Source organism: Ailuropoda melanoleuca, chromosome 4 (assembly GCF_002007445.2).
Source record: "Ailuropoda melanoleuca isolate Jingjing chromosome 4, ASM200744v2, whole genome shotgun sequence".
Lineage (NCBI taxonomy): Eukaryota > Metazoa > Chordata > Mammalia > Carnivora > Ursidae > Ailuropoda > Ailuropoda melanoleuca.
Window position 1 is genome coordinate 18666277 of NC_048221.1, and position 8732 is coordinate 18675008.

Sequence of the window (8732 nt, forward strand, 5' to 3'; positions counted from 1 at the left end):
CATTTTAAAATTTTCTCTGCTTGGAATATTAACAAGTTAAAGCAGCCAGAAAGTCCAGCACAGAGGTCTTCTCTATTTCTTTTCATTGCTTTTCTTATGACTGTTTGCAATAGCAAAATGAGATGATACAGACCAGGAAAAGTGGCCAAAGCCCTGCCTGGGGCTCTCTCCTCACCTGTGTGTGCACGTACACCTTCACCTATGGATGGAAAAGGGGTTCATTCATTCAACAAGTATTTACGAAGATTTCTCATGTGCTAAGCACTCTTCCAGCACCGGTACACACAGTGGTGAACAAAATGAAGACCCCTGACCTTAGACGATGGTCAGTCAGTACCATAGGGGCCAACAATGGCAAGATAAGGGCAACAAAGAACACGGGTTCCAGAGGTGGGTCCAAGGTGGGCCTAACAGAGAAAGAGATTTTCGACCACAGATTTGGAGAGGGAGGATGCCATGTGGATGCCTGCAGGGAACATTCCAGCCAGAGGGATCAGCCAGTGCAAAGCCCTGAGGCAGAATGTGCCTGTGAGAGGGGCAGCCGGGAAGTCATTGTGGCTGATGCTGAGTGAAGCGGTCAGACAAGTCTAGGGTGACTCTAAGACTGTCTAGGGACCAAGCTGCTACTGCATCCACTGAGGGAGGCCATTCTTGGGAGGGAGGGAGATCAGTTTTGCCCATGAAAAGCGTTAAACAGAGGCACCTGGGTGGCTCAGTGGATTGGGTGTCGGCCTTCCGCTCCGGTCACCATCCCACGACCCTGGGATCAAGCCCCATGTTGGGCTCCCTGTTCGGCGGGGAGTCTGTCCCTCTTGCTCCCTCAGCCCAACCTCCCGCTCGTGCTTACTCTATCTCTCACTCTTGCTCTTTCTCTCAAATACATAAATGAAATCTTTAAAAAAAAAAAAAAAAACCTTTAAACACTGACTGGACATCAAAGTGGAGACACCAAGTCGGCGCTGGATATGTGACTCAAGTTTTGCAGAGTGGCCAGCCCTGGAGCTTTGGTTCTGGGAGGCAAAGGGGCCTGGATGAGACAAGGGTGGTGAGTGTAGACAGGAGGCAGCAGTCAGGATGGAGCTCTAGAACACTCCTGTTAAGACGCAGGAGAAATGAGGTGGAATCCAAAAAGTTGCTGAGCAGGGGGAGCCAGGAGGAGGTGGGAGGACACCAGGGAGGAACCGGGCACCTGGGAGCCAGGCAATGGTCAAATGCCAGAGAAGGTAAGCATGGAGCTTCAGCTGGTTTCAGCTACGCATGTGTCACTGAGGAGGGGCAGGCCTGAGGGCAGAGGAGGGAGAGGTAGGACTGGTGAGACCAAGTATAGATGACCTGTGTGCAGTGAGAGGAACAGGGCCAACAGAGGTTTTTAGGAAGACTGGAAAGAGGTTGGACTGTGGGTTGGAGGTAGGTGAAGGCCAGGGCTCTAGAGATACTGAGCTGGGAGACCGCAGCTGGAGGTTGGACAGCTGGCACCGAGAAGTATACAGGGCAGACACAGTGGGCCTGGCCAAGCTTTGGGAGCCAGGAACATGGAGGAGCACATGGAGGGACCCACAGGACTCCTCCAGATGTCTGTCTTGACCTCTGTTTAAAGTCATCTAGCAACTGACTTTCAAACAACTTGGAACAGTAATAATTGACAGAAAGTCACTTAGAAAGAGTAGTCCTGAAAAAAATCTGAAAGAACAAAACTGCTTTCAAACCATGTAAGGTTGCAAACCTGCCCTGCCACGCACAGCGGGACCTGGACTGGATTAGACGGCGACTTGATCCCCACAGCCCCACCCCCACCCTGAGGTCTGTAGAGGGCGGCCTCTGCTGTCCCCTGGCGGCCAACAGCCGGAGTCCGGGCTGCGCGGTGAGCCGCTCGACGCGTTGTGGGGCTGGGTGGCTGGGATGGTCAGCTATGGCTGTGCAGCGGGGCCCTGAGACTCCAAGGCAGTCCCCAAAGGTTTCCCGGCTGGTGCGTGGAAGGAAGGCGGGCACGAAGGCTCGGGGAGGGACAGGAAGGGGAAAGGTGGCCAAGGAGAGGCCGGGACCTTAACGGGGACCGGAGGGGGGAGGCATCCTAGGCAGGTGAGTGAGGAGCTGCCAGTCCCACACTTGGCCAGGTCCTCAGGCCCTGGACCAACACAGGGTTGCCTGATCTGAAAGGAAGGGGTTGGACTCCCAGAGCCACTCTTGATCTAGCCTTCTGAGAGTCCCTCCACGTGACCGAACTCCTCTCCTTATCCTGCCTATGTCTTACCCCGGGGTCAAACTCTCAGACTCGGCGGGTACCCAGGGCCCCCAATGCGCAACCGGCCCCAGGCTGGGCGCGGGCGGTGGACACGGAGCCGCCGGGAAGTGCTTTGGAAGTGCTCGCCCGGATGGTGCGCCTGATCTCCGCTGTGAATTTGGGGAGGCGGAGGCGGAAGAGCGGCCTGGAACGGAGAGTGTGAAGGCGCCAGGACCAGAGAGAGCAGAGGCGACTGTTAGGGCACGTTCTGGGGATGGGCCGAGGGAACGTTCTTCCTCTATGGCTGGGAAGGCCTGGCAGGCTGGGATCAGGCGGGAGCGAGGGCCCCGCCACGGGGCGCCTTGAAGGACTCGTAGCAAGAGGATATGAACGGCTGCTGCCCTGTGGACGGAGGGCCTCGCTGGCCTCCGCGTGGCAGACAGGTCGGCGGAGGCCGGGGCCAGAGCCGGAGACTAAACGAGGGGAGGAGGCCGGCCGGAGACAGCCCGAGGAGAGGAGCGGAAGGAGAGGCGAAGGCTGCGCGGAGGCGGAGCGGGGGGCGGGGGACAGCGGGCCGGTCTCGGCTCCCGCGCTGCACCCGAGGCACGCCAGGGGGCGCCGCTGCCCCGCGAAGCCTTGCCGGGCCTCCTGCGGCCACCGAACGCCCTCACTCCCGCCTAGAGAGGCCCCGGAAGAGGCGGGGCGCGCGCTCAGAGGCCGCTTCCGGCTTCAGTTCGGCCCAGGAGGAAGGGGGTGGGGGGCGCCGTGGGTGGGGCCTGGGTGCGAGAATTTGGGGAGAGGGGTCAAGAAATGGGGCGGTGTTAGGGGGCTGCGGTGGGTGAGGGGGGAGACGCGGGCTGGAGACGGCTAGCGGGAGGACTGGAACTAGTCGGCGAGCCTGCACCCGCGCAGCTTTCTGCCCTTTGCCTGAGCTCCGGGCCATTTCCTTTATGAAATACAGTCCCGGGGCTCCGGGGGCCCAGCGCTACGCAAGGCCTGGGGGCAGGGCATAGAGCGCTTCGAGCAGTGGAGAGATGGGAAGGGAACTCCAGCCAGGGAGGTGGGAGGTGCACAAAGGTGGGGAAAGCAGGTATGGGGCGTGGGGAACTCTTTAGACCGATTTTCTTTAAATGTTGTCCATTTGGAGGAGAAGCCAAGTCTGTGGAGAAGGCTGAAAGGGGACCAGCCAGCTCAATCCAGGTATACATGACCCCCAGTCCGTGTCCCCGGAGCTACTTTCTAGGGGATGAGGGACAGCCATGTCTCCGTAGGCTTCCCTCCAGCACCTTCACCCCCTACCTCTCTCTCTACCTTCTTTCTTGTCCACAGGGGCCATACCCCTCATAGCTGCCAGAGGGAACTTTAAGATAGCAGATCACGTCACCCTCCCTTAAAACCCCCCTAGTTGTTACACGAAACAAACAAAAAAAAAACCCTAGTTGTTTGCATCACAATTACATTTGGAATAAAATTTAAACTCTTCTCTGCCCCATGGCCCTGATGATCTGGCCCCTGCTGACAACCCCCTGGCCCTAGCCCACAGCCTGGACAGTGCTGTGACATCCCAACATCCCATCCCATCCCAGGACTTTTGCCCCGTCTGATAGCATCACAGAAGCTTTTCTCCAGCAGCCTGAAGCAGGCCCCAACCAGACCCATTCCTCTCACTGTGTAGTTGGCTTCAGTGGCAGCATTTGCTCTCTGCAGAGTGGCAGAGCGATGTCCCCTCCCCCCGGGGCTCAATGACCAGCATCCCTCCCAGGACAAGTCCCCTTTCTCTTGTCCCTCTACTCCCAGTTACCATCTTCAGGAAGCCCCTGAACCCAGGTGGCTGGGCTTTGGAGGCACCTCATGGGCTGCTTGCTCTTGCATCACCTTCATTAGGGCTGTTTTTGCTCCTTCATTAAATTAAATTCCAGGAAGCATTGTTAATGAAGGCCCTAACGAGTCACGGGAGAGGCTACCAGCCCCAGCCTTTGGACAGCGTGACAGGGAGGGTGAGGCAACAAGGTGAACAGAAAAGTGGCTCCTGAGGATAGGCTGATTATCACTTCCCAGGCCCTCTGAGGACCTTGGGTTTCCTGGGGGAGGTGGCCTTCAGAGGCTGTATATGTGGCAGACACAGTGAAGAGCTGGACCACGAACTTTTCAAGGACAAGGAGGGACTGAGCTCAGACTTGGCCCCCGAGCCCCAAGGGCTCCCTGGGCAGTTCTCCCCCAGTCACATCAGTAGCAGCCTGAGCGCCAGGACCAGTTGGAAATCCTACAAATGTAGGGCCACTGGCCTGGAGATGCTGATGCCTGCTGTAGGCTCAGATGTACCCCTACCTCAGCATCTCTTAGGGACTTGGGAAACCCCTCCCTGCCCTACTCCTCAATAAAGCCTCATGCCAGTCTTCTCTCACATCACTGTACCTCTTGCTACCTCTGGCCAGGGTAGCGTCCTTTCTGTTCTAGGAACACGAATTGTCTTTCTACCCCGGGGTCTTTGCACCTGCTGTTGCCTCGACCTATGATTCTCTTCTCTTGGCTTGTCACATGGTTGGTCTCTTACCATTCAAAGGTCTTCTCCTCAGACTGTTACTCCTGCATACACTCCGAGTGGCTCTCTTGTCACCCTGTTGATTTCCTCTGAAACTATGGAGATCATTTCCCTGTTTACTTGTTTGGCATGTGCTCTTGAAGGGCAGGGTCCCAGCTGCCTCTGTCTCCCCAGGGTTTTCAGCACAGTGGCACACATGGGTTCACAGTAGTCAGTAGTTGAATAGATGACTCCTCTTCCCAGACCCTCCTGCCCCCCTGTGTCAGGTAGAGCCCCCTAGCCCATCCAGAAACTGTGGGCCTGAGTTCTCCAGGCCAAAGCTAATTATCTCTGAAGGAGGTGGCACCCTGGACCTCAAGGACTCCCAGGCTTGGGACTCTTTCTCTGGGGGTAAGAGAAGCCTGGGAAGAGAGGTTTGGAAGGAAGGGACAGAGAAGTCAGGGTAGCTGACTGCAATCTCAGAATTGCTTCTGAGCTAAGCAGCAGGAAGGGGGAAGTGCAGGGGATATACCAGGAGGTGGAGCCTGGCTCAGGGCTGCAGGGAGGGAGCCAGCTCTGGCCACTGAGATCTACACGCAGAAGCTGTTGAGGCCCTTATCTGCAAGGCCTGTGAGTTGGTGATCACAGAGTCTTGCTGGGGACTCCCTGCCACCTGGGAGCCATGGAAGAGCGGTGGTCAGGATCCTGGATTCTGGGTGTCCCTGTGGGGTCCTGCCTGTTCCTGGACTCTGGGTGAGGCAGACACACCCACCCCGAAACTGCTTTTGAGGAAGTGCTGGTAGCTTCCCCTTCCTGGAGCCTGTAGGCTGGGGTGTCACAGCCCACTGAGAGGGTCTCCATTCCTCCCCCTGCTCGGCCTGGTGCCTGGTAGGAACTCAGTACAACCTGGCCCTGTGTGGCCTGTGGTGAGCCCCGGGGATATTCTAGCTGTCCCAGTGAGCAAGCCGACTGAGTGGGCAGTTGCCACTTCTCCATTCCAGCCCGAGTGTCACCCTCACCTTTGCTGGCTGTCATTTCACTGTCTTTTAGGGTCTAGTCCAGGGACAAGACCTGCCCTCTCCGGTGCCCACGAGGCCCTGGCTAGGCAGCTATCCCCGCCCCTAAAATCAAGATCTCTCAATAGGACTCCCTGGTTCCCAAGCGGGAAGGAAGGAGATGCCTGTGCTGTCCCTCACTAGATGACCATGGATGGGTCCCGGCCCCTTCTGACCCTCAGTTGCCTCAGCGGCAAAGCAAGGGGTTTCTCCAGCATGACCCTTGATTTTCTCACTGGCCCTTCCCCAAACCCACCCTCATAGTCCCACCTCCCTGTTCCCTCTTCCTCAGTGCTCTTCTCCCTCTACCACTCCCCACATCACCTCCACCAAGAAGCCTCCTTTCCCACACCAGCAGTTTCTCCCTTCTCTGCACGGACGACTATGGCAAATATTATAGTGGCAGCAGGATTCGTGGTTTACAGCTTTCCCAGCCCCGGGACGGGGGACCCCTGGAAAAGTAGGTTAGGGTTTGTGTGTTTCATTCATTTAATTTGACATATTTACCTGCCACCGTCCAGGATTATGCTGTAAGGGGTCTAGAATCAGAGAACTGGGCGGGAGAGACTCACCACTGGGACAGTGGACTCTGGGCCAGGGTGGGGGAAGCTCCGGGATAGTGGTGTCCTAGAGGCTCAGCTCACAGCCATGCAGTGAGAAATAGGAAGAGTGAGCAGAGAAGGATCAAAGGGAAGAGCAAGACAATGGGGTGAGTGAGGTCAGTCAGGTGGCTTGAGTGCTGATATGTTAAGTGGGGGGAGAGGAGGTAGCCTTGGGTGGGGACAGAGCCTTGCAGAAATTGCTGTTATAACAACTCACCCCTACTTAGAATTTTCCATGTGCCATGCATATTCTGAACATTTTATCTACATTTCTTCCCTTAGTGCTGACCTCAGCTGGTGTAGCAGGTAGATATTACTATTAGGCCCATTTTACTGATAAGAAAACCGAAGCACTGGGAATTTCTGGTGTTTCTCCAAAGTAATACGCAGCTGGCAAGTTTGTAGACTGCTCCCCAGAGTCCTTGCTGTCAGCTGCCACTCTACCACCTCAGCTTCCTGCACAGTCCAGACTGGTGTGTGTGGGTTTTATCCTCAGGACACTGGGGAGCCACAGAAGGTTGGGAGAAGAGAGTGATGCGATTTCTTTCAGCAAGATCCCTTGGCTGCCCTGTAGAGGATGAACTGCGGAAGAAACGAGAGCCAGGGAGGAGGCTGGAGGCCTACAATAAGGGACATAGGACAGGGACACATTTGAAGGGGGACTTGAGGAGGGGAAGAAACTGACAGGATTTAGGGCTGGGGAGGAGGGGGGTCATGGCTCTGGCTGGTGAGAGGCCACAAAGTGGAGAGACCTGGAAGAGGGGCCATTGGAGGTACCTGAAGTGTCTGGGAGAGGGTTCAGACCAATGATGGACATGCGGCTGGTTAGATTAAGGGAGAAGCTGGGCTGGAGATGACGGAGTGGGGTTCTGAGTCCCTGGAGTGGGAGGGAGGCATGTGAATGCAGTAGCAAGCAGAGGCCTAGTCATAGCCCTGGGGCCCCCGTGAAGCTGGAGAGGGGGCAGCCGGGAGGGGTGGAGCAGGGGTTGCTGGACATTCTGGGAAGAATGCACAATTGGAGGGAGCGACTATCTGGTGGAAGTCTGCAAGGACCCTACAGCCTGGCCTGGGGCTTGGGGAGGACATGCCTCCCTGTGGCCCTGTCCTGCCCTGCCTCCATTGATTGGGGTCTGTGTCTGCCCACCTCTGGTGAGCCTGGCCTCCAAGGGGCTGACAGGTTCTCCCCGTTGCCCAGCAACTGCAAGAGCTGTTGGCTGTTGCTAGGAGCCAGCTGGGGAGGCCCAAGGAGGGAGGATCAGCTCTCAAATGTGGGGCGGGGCTGGCGGGGGAAGAGGCCTGCCTAAAGCTGTGTTTGTAGCCTATGTGTGGACAGGCTGTGTTTTTGACTGTGTGCACCCATTTTATAGTGTGTTCTGCAGATTTGAGGCATGTTGGAAGCTGGGCCTATATCTGGATGAATAGTGCATATCTCTGAGTGTCTGATGGCCATTATATGTTTTCATCATGTTTGCTGCATGCTTGTGGCAGGGCCTGCCTGAGCTTTGGCTCCAGGCACGAGAGAACCCTGGAAGAACCATTGGAGGACTTACGGGCCAATGGCTCCTCAAGAAGGGAGCCATTCGGATAGGGATCCACAGACCCTCCAGAGAGAGCAGACAGCCTGAGAATTTGGAGCTGAAACAAGATGTGTGGCAGGACGGTAAGGAGGGAGTCTCTCCTGGAGAGGGGGCTGTGGGTGGCCAGCTCCTTTCCTGGCTTTGTGGGCCTTCCTTGTCTTTGGGCTGGGGCCTCCTCGCTTCATGGCACTGGGGCCACACAGGACATCTTTCTCCATAACCTTGGTAAACCCTTTCACTGGAGGTCCATTGGAGGTGAGGGCTGTGGCTCTTCCTGAAGAGGATCAGAAAGACTGCAATGTTCTGCTAGAAACGCTGCTGCCTCCACTCCACCTTTGCCCAGCTATAGGGTTGCAGCCACTGTCCAGTGGGGACAGGCCATAGTATCACGGCCACTTACGTTTCCAAAAGGCAGGTGGACCCCTACTTCTCTCTCTCTGTCTTGACCTGGTTGCCATGTCCCAGGCAGGAGTCCACGATGACTACGTGCAGGAGGATGCCTCCTAGATCAGTGAAGGGTGACAAGAGAAGGCACCCTGGCTGAGGGAGACAGCCTGGGCAAAGGTATAGAGGTTGCAGTAGACATTTTTTTAAACTGCAACCCAAAAAAGAAGGGGCTAAACCCTCCATAAGACAGAGAAAGTCAAAGCTTAGAGAGGCTCCGGGGCTCTGTAGATCCTGAGACAAGTTTATTGGGTTCATTAACTTTAATGAGACGAAGACACGCCTCCTCCACCCTGCTAGCCCAACTTGCTT